The sequence below is a fragment of the Paroedura picta genome, chromosome 8 (assembly GCF_049243985.1).
Source record: "Paroedura picta isolate Pp20150507F chromosome 8, Ppicta_v3.0, whole genome shotgun sequence".
NCBI lineage: Eukaryota > Metazoa > Chordata > Lepidosauria > Squamata > Gekkonidae > Paroedura > Paroedura picta.
Window position 1 is genome coordinate 64,436,807 of NC_135376.1, and position 21,885 is coordinate 64,458,691.

A 21,885-nucleotide genomic window follows, 5' to 3' on the forward strand; every position below is an offset into this window, starting at 1 on the left:
TTTACATTCCAATTCCAAAGAAGGGCAATGCCAAAGAATGTTCAAACTACTGCACCATTGCACTAATTTCTCATGCTAGCAAAGTTATGCTCAAAATCCTACAAGCTAGGCTCCAGCAATATGTGGACCGAGAACTTCCAGAAGTACAGGCAGGATTTCGAAGAGGCAGAGGAACTAGAGATCAAATTGCCAACATACGCTGGATCATGGAGAAAGCTAGGGAGTACCAGAAGAACGTCTACTTCTGCTTCATTGACTATGCTAAAGCCTTTGATTGTGTGGAACACAACAAATTGTGGCAAGTTCTTAAAGAGATGGGAATACCAGAGCATCTTATTTGTCTCTTGAGAAATTTATATGCAGGTCAAGAAGCAACAGTGAGAACTGAACATGGAATCACTGACTGGTTCAAAATTGAGAAAGGAGTTCGGCAAGGCTGTATACTGTCGCCTTGCCTATTTAACTTGTATGCAGAGCACATCATGAGAAATGCGGGATTAGAGGAGTCACAAATTGGGATCAAGATTGCAGGGAGAAATATCAACAACCTCAGATATGCAGATGATACCACTCTAATGGCAGAAAGTGAAGAGGAATTAAAGAGCCTGTTGATGCGGGTGAAGGAGGAGAGTGCAAAAGTTGGCTTGAAACTCAACATCAAGAAAACAAAGATCATGGCATCCGGCCCTCTCAATTCCTGGCAAATAGAAGGGGAAGAAATGGAGATAGTGACAGATTTTATTTTCCTGGGCTCCAAGATCACTGCAGATGGGGACTGCAGCAAAGAAATTAAAAGACGCTTGCTCCTGGGGAGGAAAGCTATGGCAAATCTAGACAGCATCCTAAAAAGCAGAGACATCACCCTGCCAACAAAAGTGCGTTTAGTCAAGGCTATGGTCTTCCCAGTTGCAATGTATGGCTGCGAAAGTTGGACCATAAGGAAGGCCGAGCGTCAAAGAATTGAGGCTTTTGAACTCTGGTGCTGGAGAAGACTCTTGCGAGTCCCTTGGACTGCAAGGCGAACAAACCGGTCAGTCCTAGAGGAGATCAGCCCTGACTGCTCTTTAGAAGGCCAGATCCTGAAGATGAAACTCAAATATTTTGGCCACCTCATGAGAAGGAAGGACTCCCTGGAGAAGAGCCTAATGCTGGGAGCGATCGAGGGCAAAAGAAGAAGGGGACGACAGAGAATGAGGTGGCTGGATGGAGTCACTGAAGCAGTAGGTGCAAACTTAAATGGACTCCAGGGAATGGTAGAGGACAGGAAGGCCTGGAGGATCATTGTCCATGGGGTCGCGATTGGTCGGACACGACTTCGCACATAACAACAACAACAAATCCAGACAGGATCTTCTAAAAAGAAATCACTTTGTTTTAAACTTCTATGAACAGAAGCCTGTGAGGAGAAGCCCTTGGTTACATTATGAATGATGCTAAATTATGCCATCTCTTTGCAATGCCAAGAAAGCTCAAGGCAAATATTATCCACACTGGAGATTTTTTTTTCCCTGCCACAGTGATATCAGAGGCCAGGCAGTGATAATCTGCATTGTATCTCTTACTTCCACTTAATCAGAACATCACTTGGGGAAAGAATACTGAAACCTGTATACTAGTTGTAAGAAAAAAACAAAGGTCAACAGTTTTAGGGCTATATCTGAAGGGAAGTGAAGCTGTCATGAGGCCCATGCCCTTTAAAAGTCATGCAGTGCTGGAAAACAGTAGTTTCTGTAGTTACCATCAGGCAAAAGCTTTTTGGGTGAATGGAGGCCAATAAAGGGAACCTTGAATTATACTGCAGCTATTCAGAGGAGCCAGGACCTTCTGAGAAGAACAAGAGCTAGTCTATAGGCAAGAGGCCCCACTAAACTGTGCCAATAAATGGGTGAGAAGTTCTGTGGGCCCAGAATCCTAGGTGGGAAAACTGTCCAACATAACCAAGGGCTAACTGGAAAATGTTTCTTTCTCAACTTTGGACTTGTGTGTGCTTGTGTGATGCACTCTGATTAAAAACTCCTGTGCTGTGTAACTGTAACAGAAGGGTCAATGCTTCACAAAGCCAGAGAGCCTCTGAGTGACAGGCTGTTCAAACAAGTTTCATTGGATAGCATCACTTGAGAAGAAAGTGTTGGGAACTGAATTCAATTTAGCACTGACTGAGCTCGGAAGGTTGGCAAGGAGTAGTGGGGGGATCACTGAGGACCCCCATTTGGGCCAGGAAGAGGGACAGAACTTCTAGTTTAGAGAAGTAATTCCCTGTCCAGTTGAAAAGGGAGATAGCTCTAAAGAGTGAAGTGATCCCTAGTTTACTACAAGAAACATACCTGAGAGTCAGTGAGGGTGCTGACTGCTGCTGCGGGGGCATGGCATTGAAGATACTGATGGTGCAGCGGACTCACTGCCTCATCAGCCTCTAGAATGGCGAGTGGCGGCCCAGCGGTGGAGGGAAGGGGCAGGGCTGCCACTCACAGATGCCTCCTTTTAAGGAGTGTATGAAGCGTGCTCAACCTCCTTCCCTCCTCGGAGCCAGAGCAGCAAGAACCCACCCTCTCTCCCTTGTATTTGAATGTTCAAAAAATGTTTAATGGTTTCAGTTATGTTGGTTTGTTATTATATTGATGGGTTAGACATTAATTGTCGCAGTTGGCGGCTTGTGCTACATGGGATGGATCAGTTCGGGGTGGCTTAGCCTGCATGCTGGCCTTCCCTGAGGTTGGGGGACCGCATAATGGGCTGTATAGATGCAAAGCTTGGGGGAGAGCTCGCATTTCCGGGTGGCAGTTGGCAATTCACAGAGACAGACACCCATTGGGTTGCAACCGGTTGTCACCTCCCATGAGTCAGCTGGCCTCTGGAAGACTTCTGATGTGGGCTGCCTAGCAATCAACTGACTGCAAGAGAGCATGATCCAATCCCTTGTTTCGTGCCATGCTCATTGGTTAAATAAAAGGCTGTGGCCAGTTTATTCTGAAAGAGTCAGTTAAGCCAAAAATGCATACTAGAGAGTTTAGCAGACACTGAAATCAAAGCTAGGTAAAGGTAAAGGTAAAGGTATCCCCTGTGCAAGCACCGAGTCATGTCTGACCCTTGGGGTGACGCCCTCCAGCGTTTTCTTGGCAGACTCAATACGGGGTGGTTTGCCAGTGCCTTCCCCAGTCATGACCGTTTACCCCCCAGCAAGCTGGGTCCTCATTTTACCGACCTCGGAAGGATGGAAGGCTGAAATCAAAGCTACTCATCTCAAAGATTCTAAGACTTTGTGAAATGCTCACAACTCATCCTAGTTGAAAAAATGTTAACTGTTACTAAGTTATTTAAGAGTTATTATTGATTCACTTCAGGCATTTTATCCCTTATTTCAGCTGAATCGAATAACATATTTTGTGATCACCTCCTTAACTTATACTTCCTAAAATGGCACTCAATACGCTTTTGAAAATTCAAAAATAAACAAAATATTTTATTCAATTCAGGTGAAATCGGGGATAAAATATAGAACCAACATCAAAATATAATCTTGTGACAGAATGGGACAGCCATAATGGGACAGCCATAATCCTTCAAATAAAAATAAAATAAAGGGGCTCCTCAGCCAGAAAGGAACTGAAAAATGGAGGGGAATTAAGGGAGGGAAGAGAACAAGTTTGCAGTAACATGCAACAAAAAGTACACTATTTTAAAATGGCAGCCCAAGCACATTTAACAGAATAGATTTTAAAATATCAGTTTCCTTATTATACTCATATAAAGTGTAAAAAAATGTGCTCTGTCAACTCAAGTTCCTACATTTAATTGAATATATAATTGTGTATGGCTTTATTTTAAAAGAGATATTGAAAATCACCTCTCCAGTAAGCCTTTGTGACTAAGAAAAGGACAGTTCCCTTGGAATTAACCAAATCTATTGCACATATCTATAACATACATGGTATAACTTGCACCTTGCCTTGTTAAACCAGTGGATTACATTGTTAAGCTGAAAATCCTATTGTCCATACCCCTGAAGTCCTCACTGAGGCATAGCTCTCAGAGAAATTGGGGTGAGTGGATTTTCTCTGTTTAAGGTGTTCAGGATAAAGTCAGCTAAGGTTTAAATAAGTGTGAAATGATTTTGTAAATCATAACATAAGACCATTTTAATCGATGTGTGAAGAATGATAACACTGGTCCTTTTAAGCACAAAGCAAAGCATTTATCCAAATTGGGTTTCTGGTGCCTTTGAAAAGTGTGTGTCTTGATTGTTTTGTTCACTGTGGGGACTAGACTAGTAACTGTGGGGGTGGAAATCTCCCTTGTGAAAAGAGGAAGAGAAGCATTTGCTGAGAGGAGGTCGTGTGACATGCACTCAGCCCAGTCTACTTGACAGAACTACTGTATAATAGCAGGGCACTTACCTCTAATCATAGGCTGTGAAAACTTGACATTTCCATTCAAATTACTCAAGTACTACACTGTTGTCTTGAGCGACTTATGTAAGTGAAGCAGTGAACAATGTGCCTGAAATGGATCTTGCAGCTGTCTTGTTTCAGGTAGAATGATGCAGCTAGAGACTCTTTGGCACGAAAATCTTATGTGCCAAACTTGCTGTGTATAAATAGTCAAGAGAGTATATGTTGGCTGCAGTTTTGTATAGTAGTGTGTGTGTATGTGTGTGTGTATTAGAGAGAGAATAACCTAGGATGATTCTTCATGATCATTCTTATAAGGGAAAAATTAGTGGGAAACTGTATCATGTTGTAGCAAGAATCTGAATGAGGACTCTCATCCACTCTTTATTAACCTAAAGTATTCAGGTCTAGATAAATGATGCAGCTCTTTATTTTTTCTCGAGAGCTGGCACCTTCAAAACTGATGCACTGCTTTCCTGAGGCATTTCTTCTGCCAAAGTACTATTTAGTTTTAAAAGTGTGAGTGCAGAAGCTGAGCTTCACCGTTAATGCTTTACAACAGCCTGCAGGCACTTCAGGAAATCTGTAAACGGCGACTGGGCACCACCACAAAATGGCTGCCAGTGGATACTGGAGCTAACCAAAATGTTGGGGGTATCTAATCCAGAGGCAGTTGTTTATGAAGGGGTGTTTCCTGCAGACACAAAGATGATGTCTCATGAGTACTTCTGAATCACCTCCCTTTTCTAATGTGGTGGAATAAAAACAGAACAGATTTTATTTGGAAAAGAAGAAAACAGGTGCCAGGAAATTCATCAGCATTCCCCTTAGTTCCCAGAGCACAAATTTGGGGGATCACTGCTTTATGCAGAGGTGCAAAAATCTAGTCTCATGCCAGAATGATGTGCCAACCAAGCCCAACAGATTTCCCAAAACATGGTTTTGGAAACCACTCTGAGCTCAGGAGTTTTGTGCCTTTGTTGATTTATGAAGCAGGTGTTTACCTTTCCCCCCATTGTGGTATTGTTGGCTGCGTGCTACTTCTAGACTGCCTGTTTGCACTCCTGTTGTAATTTGTGTAATCTGTTCATGTGTTGTTTACTGTGTTATTAAATGGAGGGTCACTTCATGAGCCACAACAGAGATACATTAGCCAAAGACAAGCCAAAGAATGGAGAAAGTCCATTCACTATTAGTAATATAATAAAAACTAATAGAAAAACAAAAAGAAATCAGTTAATAGTAATCATTTTGCCACCTGGCTGGCTTAGAAAGTTCACGCACGAACTGAAAGAGTGGAAAAGGGTAATAAGATAATGTAATTGTCCAGGAACCTTTCACATCTGCAAAATCAGTCACATACTGCAACAGAAGAAATGTTTTCTAATAAGTCTCTCTTTCTATGGTGTTTCTACTAATCATGGCTGACTTGGCATGGTTTTCTGTCTGTTTTTTTAGTTCACGCGAGCTACTTTACTTGGGTTAGAAGTGTTCTGTTATAGACTGTAGCGGTGTTTGTGTTTTGCAGATTACATAGCTACGCTATGATTGATGTGTATGAGGTTGATTAGCTCTTCCTGCTAGTGGAATAATGCATGTTGATATTCAGTGTGACGTTTAGGATTAGGTTTTGAATGATGCTGTTAGTTTAGTACTCAGCCCATCTGTGTTAGTAGCACACTATTTGCACGCATTATTTGCAGTACACACAATGGGTTCTTGTGTGTTACTGATAACTTTAAAGGGACTACACAAGACAGCTGAGTTTCTGGGATTTTAAAGGGACTGAACAAGACAGTCTGAAATGGCTGGCTGGTGAGAAGTAGGCTGCTTCCTGTTGCTCAGCTACTTCACCAAACCTCATTTAAAGGGACTGCAATCCCTTTCAACAGGTTTTGCAGGGCCTCAAACCAGAAGCTGGTTCAATTTGCAAACAAACCTCTTGGTTCAGTTTGATTTGTAGCATTTTCTCAGTTTGTACCTAAGCCTTTCTATCTATATCTGAGTGCACTGGTCCAGAAGGGATCTCATTGGGATAGCCTGCAGATTAGAGGACACATTCTGCCCTATGTTTCAATTGTTTTTATGTTGCTGCATTGTCTGCTTTAGCTGTGGTTTTGTTCCCATCATATGTTATTGTTTGTTTTGAGTGTTTTTTAAAAAGGGTTTTGATTAGGTGTGTTTCTAACCTGCTAGCCATATAATGAGGTCATAAAGATGAGGTGTAAATTCCATAAATAAATTCCATAAAGTACTGTTTGAACAATTATTCTAGTGTTTTTCCCTCTGAACACTGAATAGGAATTTGTACCTGATACTCAGGTACAGGTTGGGTGTCTGCCTTCAGGAAAGTTCCAAGTGCCTCCTTCTGCCCCCTCTGTAATCTGTCCTGATTGCTTTGGGTAACAAGGCAAAGTGTATGTGCCCACTTTCTAACTCTGCTTGCCCTAACTGGAGTGCCCAATTCCTCCCTATGTAAGAATGCTGTGGGCCTTCTGCAGTTACCAAATATCTGCCTTTACTCTCTTTGCACATGACAATTCTCATTTAAACGAATGCCTTCCATGCCAAATTTCTGGCAGATGGACCTGAGGTGAGGGGTAGAGTCCCTGACAATGTCATTCCAATAATAGGTTAAGGCTCAGTCGTGCAAGGCACACACCAGAATGAAAGTAAATATACTAGTTTATCACCAAACAAACACAGTATTCTTCTAGCTGAATAACTCCTATTGTCAGCATCTTCTCCCCACTAGCTAACAGAAATTGTCGCTAAACTCCCATCCTCCATGTCCCATACATCTCTCAATATCAATAGTCACTGAATGGTGATCAACAATCCTAACTGAATGGAAACAGATTACAGCAAGAAATGTGTTTTGAAAACTGGGACACCCTTTCCTGTCCAAAATATAGCAGAAAATATCCCTTGGGTGTGGGGAAACAGCCTCTAAAATGTCAGCTGTATGTATAGACATTTTAAAAATTGCAGTTAGAAATACATTTCCCATTTAAACCAATAGAAAGCAAAACAAATGAATGACAACTAAAAGGAATGAAATCAGTATTGTTTAAAAATGTAATTTAATTTAATATTGTTTTCTTTAACTACTGCCATAAATGTGATCAGTTTATATAAAAATCTGAAACTAGGCCTACTAAATTCTCTCTTTTTTGCCAATCATATACCAAAATAAGGAATTTCCTGTCATGGTCTGCTGCTCTCAGTTGTAACAACCCCCCCCCCGCCTAATTAATGGCTCATATTTGTCTTAGAAGGGACTTCTATTTCCTATCTAGATGTTTATCATCTCTTCCATGTTCTTATCATTCACAGGTACTTATCCATTTCTTGTGGTTAGCTGTTTAGTTCTCTAGATTTCTATTTTCCTTTGCTAAAAAAACTCTCACTTCTCCCTGCTTCCTTTCTCTTTCCTATGCACCCTCCAAACTTTAACAATATTTATTACTCATTTACCTCATTTACCCAAAGTAGTGTATGTCATTCTCCTGCCTCATGAAATAACATATCTCATAACACAACAACTACCTCTTGGAACAATACCAATCTCAGTATACACCTACCTCAACAAAAGTCTGCCTGTACAAGCAAACTCTATTTGTCTGTCCCTTTCCATTGCATTTGTACAGTTCACAATAGATCTCTTATCTGTACACTGTATTCCACTAAAGGTGAATAACCAGAAATTTTGCTTCAAAGAGTGCTGTGACCAGAGGATCTTTGTATATGAACTTGAGGGAGTTTTGGAGCATTGTGGGTACACCTTGCTGGGGTCCAGTGCTTGCCAAGGGTGCCTGCCAAGCTTTACCGAAGTTACTTTATGGAACCACTGTCAGAACTCTGAGAATGTTTTTCTGTCATGCTAAACCTGCCTTTGGAGACTTCAGGGGTGGCCTGGCCAGCTCAATATGTTTCTATTCCTCTGCACAGCAGAAGAGTTCACTGTGGTTGATGGGTATGCTCTGGACTCATGGGTTTCAGCCCTAGGGGAGGCTGTGAGAGTTGTGGGGATGCTTATCATCATCATCATCATCATCATCATCATCATCATCATCATCATCATCATCATCATCATCATATTTATATTTATATTTATATTTATATTTATATTTATATTTATATTTATATTTATATTTATATTTATATTTATATTTATATTTATATTTATATTTATATTTATATTTATATTTATATTTATATTTATATTTATATTTATATTTATATTTATATTTATTCCCCACTGCTATCAGCAAAGCTGTCATGTGGTGGGTTACATAAGAAAAAACCCCACAGATATAAGGTTAAAATTTTTTAATCTACTTAACATCCCCAATAGAAAAGTAACCCAGCGGCAAAAAGTTCCAACCCCCAACCCCAAAATCCAATACTCTGATGCCTCAGGGCAGAGTTGGAAGGGTGCCGACAATACAGGTACATAGATGACTAAGCTAACCTGGAGGGGCCCCATTGAACTTTCATGCGCTGGCCTCAGCCAAAGACCTGGTGGAAGAGCTCCATCTTGCCAGCCTTGCAGAACTATAAAAGCTTCTGCAGGGCCCTCAGCTTTTCTGGGAGCTCATTCGACCAAGTCAGGACTGAAAAGGCTCTGGCCCGTGTCAAGGCCAGGCAAACCTCCCAAGGGCCAGGCAAACCTCCCCAACAGATTAGTATCCACAGACCGCAACGTCTTCCTTATCTAATGGGACTGGGGTGCTCACCAAGCTGTTATATGGTTATTTTGGCCAGCCACTGTTAGAAGCCTTGTCATGTCTACCTTTCTGTCATTCCAAATCTGCCTTTGGAGAATTGTGAATGGCCCAGACAGACTGACAGGTGTTTCCTCTACAAAGTACAAAGTAGAGGAATACACATTTCACCCTAAGGCACTTTCCTGTCTTTACTTTAATCCTGTTGGGTTTGCAGTGCCACAGTAGCACTGGTTCTGCTGGGAATATTGCACTGGTTCTGCTGGGCTTTCAAAAATACCCCCACCACCACCACCTTCAGTTTCTACTGCAGAGATTCTTGAGAATTCTGTTTCTGTTCTATTGCCCTTGCTTTTTTGCTGTTATTTTTCCTCCATTGGAAATAATGAAGGATGGAAGCACTGTCTTTGGCAAGCCATAACTTAAGACTCCAATCCTCACCAGGTTTAGGGAGTCAGCGAGAGGTCCTGCAAGTCTGGTGTCTCTAACTTGCACAGGATACACTCCTCATTAATCTGTGCCAGTCATTTCCCCAGAAAACAATTTCCTGAGGGCACCTTCTTTTTTGGGGGGGGGGATGTAATTTGGGCCCCGTAAATCCAATAGTCACCCACCATGGAAAGCAGGTTAAGGAGAGTCAGCTAGAGATTCTCTGCAGGGTTGTTGTCTGTAGCCCACTGTGGGGCATTCTACTGCCTCATGAAACTCACTAACCAAACTGGTTTATTCAGCATCAAAATGTTTGTGATAGTTCATGTTTCATGAACCGGGCATGCCATGAACCACAAAGTGAATTAAACTACTTAGTCTGAGGAAGCTCACACCTTGAATAAATCTTTGTTGGTCTTAAAGGTGCCACTGGACTCTGACTTTGTTTCTATTGTGCTGCTTCAGACCAACACGGCTACCCACTTAAATCTATCTTCACATTTTCCTGGTTTGTGCCAATATCTAACCACTACACTCCTGCCCCATCCTTGCACTGATTCCTATGAGTAATCATTGGCCAGTCACAACTAGTTCATTAAATTAGATATCCACTTTTAAAATGATGGTTTCTTCCATCATTGGGATTTTTGGGTGCACATGTACTGATAGCTCAGTAGAGAAAACCAAAACCAGCCTGGACCTCTACTGTAGTATAAAATATAGTTTTAAAAGGTCAGTTGTAATATGCAACACTATGCAGGTATTCCATATTTGGGCAATTTGTCACCTGTGTGGGTGTCTTCTCTCACATATTGGCAGCACAATTTAATCTCAATGCTTGTGATTTTTTTAGGTCTCTCTAGAAGACTGAAATTGAGAGACTCATGAATGAAACATGCCTAGCTCCCATAATTGCAAAAAAGGAGGGCAGGGGGAAATGAAAACGTCTACAATGCGTTCTGTATGCTTATAACAGCAAATAAAACCCACAAAGTTCATAAACACAGAAAAAGTACTTTTGGTTTTCTTTAAAGGTGCCATGATCTTTCTTCACATACAAGCACAGACTCTCATGGCTTAATAGTGCATGGAATTTGCAGTCTGACATAGGTTGCAATAACAAAACATGTGAAGTCATAAAATATTTTAACACCCTTTCCATGGAATGGACAGGGGGAAGGCAGGATATCTATGTACAGTTTGTGAACAGTGTAAAGTTTTCTTATTTGAACAATAACCTCTTGACACTTCCCACTTGGAAGTTTCTCCATAGTTCGGAATGTAAGGTTTGCCATTTGCCAGCCTATGGCCGGCACACAGAAAGAGATGGGCAGGGACAGGGACATGGGAGAGTGCTAGTGTCGTGTGTCCCATGGTGTCACTTCCAGGAAAAAATGGACATCACATCACTGGAATCTTTATGGTTTTACCGGTGATTCTAAAGTGATGGGATGTACTTCACTTTCAGATTTCCCTGGTAGTGATGCCATGCCATGTGTAGTACTGATTTTTTAATCATTTTTTATTCAGCCACCCAAAGGAGTGGAAGTAGGAGCAGCACGTTGCCAGCAGGAAGCCATAGTGAAAAGCCAGACAATCCTGAAACCAAATTTGTAAATGTATACATTTCAGCACACAGCCCTGGGACATGTGGTTTTCCAGAGCAGCTGAAGAGGCAGCAGGAAGAAGAAGAGATGGTTTTTATATCCCACTTTTCACTACTCAAGAGTCTCAAATCGGCATCCAAGCACCTTCCCTTTCTCTCCCCACAACAGATACCTTGTGAGGGAGGTGGAGCTGAGAAAGCTCTGAGAGAACTGTGACTGACCCAAGGTCATTCAGCTGGCTTTATGTAGAGGAGTGGGGAATCAAACCTCGCACTCCAGGTTAGAGTCCATCGCTCTTAATTACTATACCAAATCCGGTTCTCTAGATTAGAGTCTGCCTCTCTTAACCACTACATCAACCGGACTCTCTACACCAAACAGCGGGAGCAGCAGGTTCTCTGGAAACTTCATCAATCAATTAATTATTGCCTATTTCACCCTTTCTTGAAAGTTCTGGGGGGGGGGGTAAAACAATAAAAGAACAATTGCATTTAAAATTGCATAATATATAAGAATAAAATCAGACACTAGCCATTCATAAATAATCCAAATATAGAGAGGTGGATGAGCTCCAGGAGGACCAACAGGATAACAGTAGAAGAAGGCATCTCTAAATAAAACTGATTTATAAGTCCTGCAGGAGCTCTGAAAGTGACATAGGGCTCAAACCTTATGTGGCAAAGCAGTCTACCAGGATGGGGCCAAGGTCGGAAAAGCCCTTGTCCTAGCGGTAGCCAAGCAGACCTTTCTATTCCCAGCACCATCAATAAATAATGTAATGATAAACGCAGCATATGAATGGGGATTATGGTGTGAGAGCCATTAGGGCTTTGAAGCGGAGTTTGAGTTGACTCACTCTCAGGGAGCCTCATGGCAAGATGGGCAGGAATCTAAGGGGCAGGTCATCAACTTAACAATCATCAGAATACTGCCCACATTTGTCAGGGAAAGTCCAAGAGAGGACCAGTAAAAGCCATGGAAGTCCCTGGTACATTACCGTGTATATAAAGTGATAGTGATCCCTTGGCAGAGTTTTGAGATTTTTGTCTGCAAAATACGTTGCAAATGTGGCAGAAATAATAGGCATTTTTAGGATTCTACATTAGGTGATATCAAGGACTAAATAGTTTTAAATAATTGCACTAGGTACAAACTAGCAGGTGATGTAGGTGGGAAAATCTTTTTGCTACCAGCACTACTTCATAGACCCTCAATTGGACTCTATAGCATGTTCCTGCCACTTTCTCCTGGGTCCATCATCAAATCCTCTCAAGTTATCTAAGCACCTTTTCATATCTCTCAGTACAGAGGGCATTGGGGTGCAATGGCATCCTGAAGACCAACAAACCAGTCCTCTTTCTGACCGTTGAGGGAATTGGCAATGGAGCCTACAGAACATTCTGGAAACCTGTTGGATCCATAAGGATCTGTAGGTGCACATAAATCAAGCCTTTGCCCCAAAGAGTGTAGTAATAGTTATCAGCTTGGCCTTAAGGAGGTGGCGATTAATCCATGGCACCGACTGTGCATGAATCACAGTTATCAGATCATAGAATCATAGAGTAGGAAGGGGCCATACAGGCCATCTAGTCCAACCCCCTGCTCAATGCAGGATCAGCCCAAATCTCTGCACAGAAAATTAAATCCAGCATATGGCCAGTGGGAACCAAAATAATCTGGGATAGTCCTAATGCTTCCATAGCAGACATTAAATCTGAGGCTTAGTGAGGAGTAATGGGGAGTAATGTTGGAGGAGGGATATAACGGGAGTGTGGGCAGAGGAGCCAAGGAAGAACTGGAGGCCATGCTTTGGGCATGGGTGTCATCAATATGCTATCAACATGATAACTTTTCCCTCACTGCAAAACCTCTGTGCCCCATTCCAGAGAAAGGAGCACAGCCATTGAAGGACTGCCCCTCGTATCCCGGCCCTCAACAACCCTGTCAGGTACTTTAGGCTTAGAAAGCTTGATTCCCTTGTAACCCCCTGTACCATACAGACCATCTCATAGGTCAAAGAGGCTAAAACTTGTGTCTAAATTTCAGTCAAAGCCGGTTGGTCCTCCTGCCACCCCCTCTCAATTAGCCCTGACACCTTTCCAGCCATGGCACAGTGTTCATCAAATATTCACAGCACCCTGCTAAAATTCCATAATGTTGTCTGTTCCAGGACAGAATAATCTGATCCCTGGGCTATCATTTAAATCACTGGTATGTGTACCATTGATGGGTCACTGAACTAGCCTTGGTGGGATTCAGGGGTTTTGTGTTAGTTACTAAGAACTCTTTCTCCCTCAATCCCTGTGCTCTCCTGCTGAATTTAAATGGCACAAATTATCTGTGAACTTTGTGTACTGTAAACTCAAGTACTTTGATTGTGATTGGTGGTAAATAAGATATGAAAGGTTGAAAACCAGTGCTTTAAATCCCTCTTCTGTTACATATTGCTACCATGTCCACAGCTCTTAACGGACTCTCCCTGCTTCTCAGACTTAGTTTGTGTTGGGTAGGGGGTACATTTGGCTAATCCGAGCCAAAAATCTCAGCCTCTTGCCCAACAGGTCTGAAGCTTTGGGCATGGGTGCCATCAATATGCTGATGAAATCCACCTCTATCTCCTGATGAAAGGTCAACCAGATGCCCTTGTGGACTCCATAAAAGAATGCTTGGAGGCCATGATGGAATAGATCCAGCATAGTTGCCTGAAGTGCAATTCCTCAACAACAAAGTTTCTGTGGCTGGGAAGAAAAGGTTTGGATGAGGAAGCACACTTCCCCAGACTGGACAGAGTGCAGTTGACAACTGAACAGCCAGCCAGTAATCTGGGGGTGATTTTTGATGCCTCCCTTACCGTGAAGACTTAAGACTCAAAGGTAGCAAACAAAGGGTGGACAATTCAAGACACATGTAAGGTAGGATTAAATATGGCCAAGCTCAATATTTGGAATATGCAGCAAAAGCGAAACACAAATAACCTAAGCAAAATTTGGGGACAGATTTTGATTTCAGAAATTTATTTATTTAAAAAAAGCTTTGGCTGCCTGTTCATAAATTTTCTCAATTTAGTTAATATTTTTTTTAAGATAAACAATAAAAATTTAACTTCTTAAAACACTGATATATTGCTATAAGCCTGATCTAATCAAAGGACTCATTGTCCTGGCCTTGAACAAAGAATGTCAGTGAGATCATCAGAATGCTCCCTGATCTAGATAAGAGGGAACATTTCAAACCCAGAAATTGGAAGGTCTTGGTATGAGAAAGAGACATGCCTATTCAAAGTGGGATTTAGTTACAAGAATCGCATCTGTCCAAAATAGATTGGTATGAACAACCCTATTTAACTGAAATTGTTCAAGTGTCTAAATGTACATCAATTAATTTACTGAAAGGTCCAGATTAGGGATAGACAAGAATCATAAAATTCCAGTTCAGTTTAGGGTTTGATCAGGCCCATAGGCATGGATGGGCAGGAGGGAGTGATACCCACCGTGCCCACCGCATGCCTACAAAAGATGTGGTACCACAAGCATGCCCTCTGGGGCTGACCCAAGTGCAATGCAGCAGGAAGCAGGTCTGGGCTGCACTTCTGTGATCCACTCAGGCTGGGCAAGCAGAAAAAGGAAGTATGGTGGCAAAAGGTTAAGGCAGATGGGTAGGGCAAGGTATATGGTTGGCGATGGTTAGGTCTGGGGCCATGAGGAGGGGGTGGCTGCTTGGGGGAACAAGCTGGTGGTAGCATCCCCAAATCAGGTGGAAGAAATGCTAAGGTGCATCTCAGCTGTGTGGTGCACATACCACTCCCACAAGGGCATTTTTTCTTTCTTTTGTAAGAAGAGGGACCAATGAAATGAAGCCTGGATGGCACCATGGGAGCGATGAGGAGAAAATGAGACAAGAATAACATTAATTTTTGTGCTATACAAGAAGAAACCCTTTCCATAAACTTAACCATAGGAAATCTATTATTCTTTGGTGTGGTTTTTCCCTGCACAAAGAAAGAACAGATTTGTTTATATTTGCAGGAAACTGCCATATTGTATCATTCAGTGAATTATATTAGCATACTGGTAAAGCTTCTTAACATTCCACCACTTTAAAATTAGTTCAACATTTCTGAATTTTTTTAAAGGATGCTAATGTTTAAATGAGACGACATTAGCAGTCATGCTTCTTTGATTGCAACTGTCTTTGCTTCATTATTATGTTTGTTTTCCAAGATGATCTTTAGCTGGGTAATACACACACACACATATATATACACCCACCCACACATACACACCCTTACACAAAATAAAACAAAGTACAAGCTGGTAATTTAGTAGGAGAAAGTTAATTCAAGAAACCTTTGATCTTTAAACTGTCACATGACTATTGATTTTCAATATTGCAAGGCTCTGTGCCACCCTAAGCGTGTAGTTCAGCAGATTTGGAAGAGTTTTTCCCTTATCAGTTCAGTCCCTGAGTACTTGTGCATTAAGGCAACAAATATCCACAGTTAACGGTGTGTCACATGGTAGCTGAGTGGACGTGCCAATTTTCTAATGAAGTTGGGTTGTTGGCAAACACACCAGTCATCATATATTGAAAGAGGTCTTCTTTTGTGTATTTCTAGCACACTTGAATGCTCCTAAAGATACCAGTTACATAATTGTCTAAGGGCCAAGTGAAGAGTGAAAATGCATCCAATCAGCACAACCACAAAAGAGAGCTAAAAGACTGGAATTAAAAGCAAAGTCGTACCAAGTCCAGAAACCTTAATAGGCATCGTATTTGTTTGCTGCTTGTGCTGAACATATTTGGCATTGCAGAGACAAAGGGGAAGAAATGAAAGAAGTGCACATATTCTTCAAGATATAATCTACATTCAAAGTAGAATTTGCTTGGTATAAATAACTGAGCCTCCTTCCCCCTTCCCCCCCTAAAGAGTAATGCATCTGTTCTGTATTTTATCTAGGGTTTATATTAATACAACATAGAAAATATTTTGAAAATATTTCCAAGTCTGGGCTGCCAGAAAGCAGGACTATGTTTCCTATAGTGTTAAACTATATGTGCTATGAGCAAATTAAAACAACTGCAGAGCTAATGCAATGATAGTTCCTGAACAGTAAAATCAGGAGCCCATCAATGAAGTCCACCCAGTGCCAGTCCTGCTTTGTCATGTGACCTTGAGAAGGGACCCACTCATGCCTCTGAATGGTACTACCCCAGGGTCTACCATCAGCACATTCTGCAGGGGAGTCTAGCATACTACTATGACCTTACCAACAGAAGGATCTTGTACATGTTTAAAAGTAATCCTCAGCCCTCTGCTAAATCTAAATATGACCATGCGGTCTAGTGACTTTAGCTTTTATGAACAGATTTTGTTTAGATAAAACAATAACATCAAAATGTAACCAGATCTAGGACTTCCTACATTGCAAACGGCTGATAGAAAATCAAGATTCAATAAATAGTAAAGAATAAAGTAAAAGAACTGGAAAGGTCATTGAGTAAGGGTGTGTTCAATGTCAAAACTTCTTTGAAAGAGAGCAGATGATGTCATAGTGGTTAAAGGCACTGAGATAAATTGTTTGTTTTAAAGAAACTTGGAAATCACTGGACTAGCAGATTAACCATTACATAGGTAATTTGACAAACAAATATTTGTGTGTTTTTTTTTCTTTTTTAAACACCATTTTAAAAACACCTGGCCTTGGCAGAGGGGGAAAAATAGGCTTTAAATCATTTCTGATTGTTTTAGGGAAATTGTGTTATTTTTTAAAAATCACTCATTGTTATTGAGATATACTTTCCATGGAGGTAGGTAGGTTTTTGTGTTTGCCAAAAAGGCTCCCCTGGACCAGGTAACTAGTTAAAGTCAGACATGTCTCATAGTGGGCTTTTTACTGGCATGGTGAAATATATAATGAAATTCAACGAGGAAACTGGAAAAACAGCCAAATTGGTGCAGCAAAGTGGTTAATAGGATCATTAGCCTACTCGCTGTATTTTTTTGGACACTGTGTGCCTGTACCAGAGTACTCGAGAGCAGATTGCGGGAACAGGCTGACAGTTACTAGCTAACTCAGCAGTGCTGGGTGCAAACTGCCATCTTCCTGTGGATTTACAGCTGCCACTTCTGCTACTTCAATTAGTTCTATAGCACACAGATGTTGCTTAAATGTTGCTGCTAATGATACTGCAATAAGCGTAAGATTCATGCCATATTTTGAGGCACGTAAATTTCTCAAGTGGCACAATTAAAGTGGAAATATTAGGTGGGGAGAACTTGGCAGTCTCTACAACTTGGAAAGAGCACCCGCTATGCAATAATGGGTCAAAAATTCATTCAAGTTTTACTGCTGTTCAGAGTTTTAAAAGACTTTTCACAGTTGAATGCGAAGTAGTAAAAACCAGAGTATTAGGAAATGAGAATGCTGCTCTGTTATTCAGACATGACTTTTCATTTCAAATTGGAATCACATGCTTTTTACCTTTCCCTACTACTCTTGAATGTTGAAAGACCACATTTGAATTTTTTTTATTATTTCTTTTACAAAAACAGGCTTAAGGAGGGAGGGAGACGCACTGGGGAGAAAGGGAAGAGGTTACTTTTTGAATGGTAATGAATTAATTGTTGTAGATACGGAAAAGTTAGGGATGTTGGCTACACTGGGAAAAATATGTCTCACATTGCACACAGAGACAGCATCAATCATTTCTGAAGCCAGATGTAGCCTCCGAACTGTAGCCTGACAACACATCTCATGTTTGTGCAGCTACCAAGCAATTATTCTCTCCATTATATCTCCCAATGACAGATCTCCAAACCCAAGGCTGTAAAAATTAGAGTTTGGGCTTATACAGTTGTGTCAGGTCTTTTAAAAAAAAACGCAGGAAGACTTATCATAGTGGCAGTGTTTATGAGCTTGTCACAGTGCATGTACATAATTTTCATCAAAATTTCTGTTACCTCATTTCCAGTCCTTCAGGATTAGATTTATCAGCAACTCATTCTAGGGAAAACCCTGCATCTTCACTCCAAGTAGCTTTCTCAAGTAAATACTAAAACTTTGAAAAAAGAGAAGCTTTCTAAAAAGCTTTCTCCCACTCTCTCCTCCTCGCTCTCTCTCCTTGCATCATTATACGTCTGAGCCTTTTTGGCTGATTAACTTATTTTTATTTATTGACTTGTGGTGTCAAGTAAATTAATCTGTTTTTCTTAATTGGGATCTTAAATATCTGCTCGGGCTATTGGTATTCAAGAAGATGCAAACAATGCATTAAATTGTAAAACAGAAACATGAAGTGAAAGACTACTCAACTCTTAGATACACTCAGTGGTTTAATTAAATGCATCTTTTTAAAAAATCTGGTATGGGCATACAATGTGCAAACATCTGATCTTTAAACTACAAAATAACTAGACACAACCCAAACAGCAAAATAATACCATGCGCTCAGATTCTCTCTCTCTCTCTCATATCCTCTTAACACTTGAATGTTCCATATTGCCTCATTCTACTTCTGCTTTGGAATTATTTAACAGCAAATGTTACAGATGTCAGTTTTGTCTTGTTCCAAAGCAACAAGGACAATAAGTTCCGGCTGACCTCAGTACAATGAATCTTGCAAGAGTACAAGCCGTATTTTATATTGGCAGTGAAAAGCTTATATGTGATTGGGGTGGGGGGAGAGAGAGCAGGAAATGTCACTGTGGCGTTTTTGTTGACACTGCACTATCTGTGTGTGCATAAGGAGTCCAGCACCTGGGAAACATGTGTATAAGCCTCAGAAGGATGTTCTCATAGAAACATAAACACACACACACACTTGACTTTTTATCCCTGTGTTTATAAATATCAGTGTATAGGACAAGCTAGATTCTGAAATTAAGGCATCATGACAATTATATTAGAGGGTGACACAAAAGAAAATGTAGCAAGATATTTTCTCAATTTTGGAAGGCTATGGGGATCTGGAGTCCCAAAACAGTTGTTTCTAACAGAGCATGTTTGCTCAAGTCATTGCACTGGCTATCCTAATAATATAGGGATTGCCGTTGTTTATTTATTTAGTTCATTTATATCCATCTTTTCTCCAAATGGGGAACCAATGCAGTTTCTTTCCTTCATCAATAGGAGTCCTGATATTAATTCATTTCATGCGATAGAAAACTTTCTGGAACAACCTTTTTTGTTCAATAGCTAAGAAACAACTGTCTTTGTCATTCAAAAATGGGTATTTGTTTTGCATTTATGACAAAAGTGACTTCTTGTGTTTCAGCTCCACCTCATTATGCCCAGTTATGCCCAGTTATGCCTAATTTAATTTGCAGATTTCCCATCCTGAATCTATGCAGCCCAATCAAAGCATCAGGCCTGTTTAAAACAATGTGATTATAACTTTGTTTTGTTAATGATATTATAGTTATATTTATACACATATATCAACCTAGTATGAATGTTGTTTTGATGGGAATCTATCCTAAAGTTGTATTTTAAAAGGAAACATCGTATACCTTTGAGTTTTAAAAATCACTATTCCATAAACTTAGTGATATTGTAGCCTTGTGTAATTGCCTTGTGCAATATCTCACAGAAGTTTGTCACTGCATAAACTCTTCATAATGGGAGGAAAAAATGTTACGCTCCTCCCCAATACATGCATTAAAAACTAAATACCCTATATACTCATGTATAAGCCGAGTTTTCAGCACCTTTCTTCACACTGAAAAAGCTCTCCTCGGGTTATACGTGGGTATATATGGTAACTGAAATAAAAGCCTGCTCCAGCCAGCCAATCATTGCTCTGGCAGCTTGTTGGACATCAACGGTTTGACTGAGGGACTCTGATCTTTTATTTTTCCTTTTGCCTTCACTTTTTCCTCTATTTAATCACTTCTCTTCCAAACTATTCTTTTGGTTTCTGTGGGTACAAAACCCAGCAGTCACAAATGTCACAAACATTTAGTCACCATATGAGCCGTTTCAGTTTGTGAGGTGGTAGGAGGCTCCCCTGCATGCTTGAGGCACCAAGGGGATCTCCAGTGTCCAAGTGTCATGCCCATACAGCCTGTAACCGTGACTATGCCTGTGCCAGGAGCTCTGCCACCACTGCTCTCAGAGCACAAGGATGAGGAAGAGGCATGGCAGGGTAGTGAGGTGCTTCAGAACAATCAAAGCCCTAATGGGGACATGCAGCCCAGGCCCAGCCAAGTAGACACAATGCCCTCTGCACCAACATCACCCTAGTCAGAGACAACGCTCCTCCCCAGCCCAGCCAGCTCACCAGAACACCAGAAACTACACAGGCAGGGCGACTTGACAGCTTGCGACCAGAGCGCCCAGCTCAGGGCGCACTGTCAAACTAGATGAGGCCCAGCTGAGGCTGCTTTGATGGATGAAGAGTGAGTCTCCAGGTACAGCCAATTAACTCCTTAGCCAGCACTTAAGCAAGGCAGAAATGGCTCCTCAGCATGGGTACAACCTCTGCACAAGCCCTCCTGTCGCCTTGACTCTGGTACCTAACCCACCCTTGCTTCAGCAAAGCTTTGACCAACTGATCTTCAGTTTCCTGACTTCTGCTTATGGCTTCTTGGACTATGACTCTGGTATTTTGACTTTTTTTTTTTTTGGCTTCAGACTCTGCTTCTCTGCTTCCTGACTTCAGCTTGCTTCTCGACACTCCCCCTTCAGTCTTCCTTGGACTTTGGTTGCCACAATTAGTGCTAAAACCCAGACTGGACTCTGACTCTGCTACTCTGTGATTTGGGCTTGGCTTATCGGCCAAGAGCATAGCTACCCGGACTGCCTCTGGGTGCACCTGGCTAAAGCAGCACATGAAGTTACAGCCCCCAAAGCAGTCATCATCAGGGAAATGACAGGTGGTCATTTTGACAAGTGCAGGTTCAAGAGGTTCTGGAATCTATAGAATGAGTTAGAAGCCTCGTTGCAGGGGAACTTCCCTTGGATGCTCCTCTACATGCTCTCGAAGTTCCACCCCCCTCTTGTGTTGACATTTGGTAAACATTTAGGGCCTTTACGCACGGGGATCTTTGTTGCAAATTGTTTGCGGAATGAAAAATCGCCATTTAAAATAGTGGAATTCGTCGTTATGCATACCTGCCTTTGTAGTGGAATCAGTTGCGTTTTTTAGTGTTTCCCACAGGCTTCCGGTCTCGGCAGAAATCGCTAGAAAGGAAGCGCTATTGCCAAGCTCGTCCCGCCCCTGGCCGTCAAGCAGCCAATGGGCAGCCGTTAGCATGCTCCCAAACAGCCCCTTTCCCTTTAAGAAAGGTTTTTAAAAAAATAAACAGACCCATAGCAACGAATCTAGGTAGATTCGTTGCAACGGAGAGACCCATCCAGCTGCCTAATGTGAGCTGTCGTTTGATCGTATGATCGTTGCCACGCTACCTCGAGTGATAAAAAAAAAAATCCCCCCCCCTCTCACGGGCCCGATTTTCGGCTGAATTAATGTGTAAAAAATAAAGGGACTTTATTTCAGCAAACGGGCTTTTATGTAGTTTGTGCTTAGTGACTAAAGGTAAAGGACTGAAGCCAGGGAAGCCTCTAAACAGAAAGAGGCTCGCTGGTGCGTTTATCCCCGCTCGCTCGGAGAAAAAAAAATGGCGATCGCTTCGCCGGAAGTTTGGAGGACAGGCTCAGGAGGAGGGACTTTGAAGAAACCGCAACAATGGTAACGCACAGGTCTTTATCGCTAGTGTTACAGATTGTTTGCAAG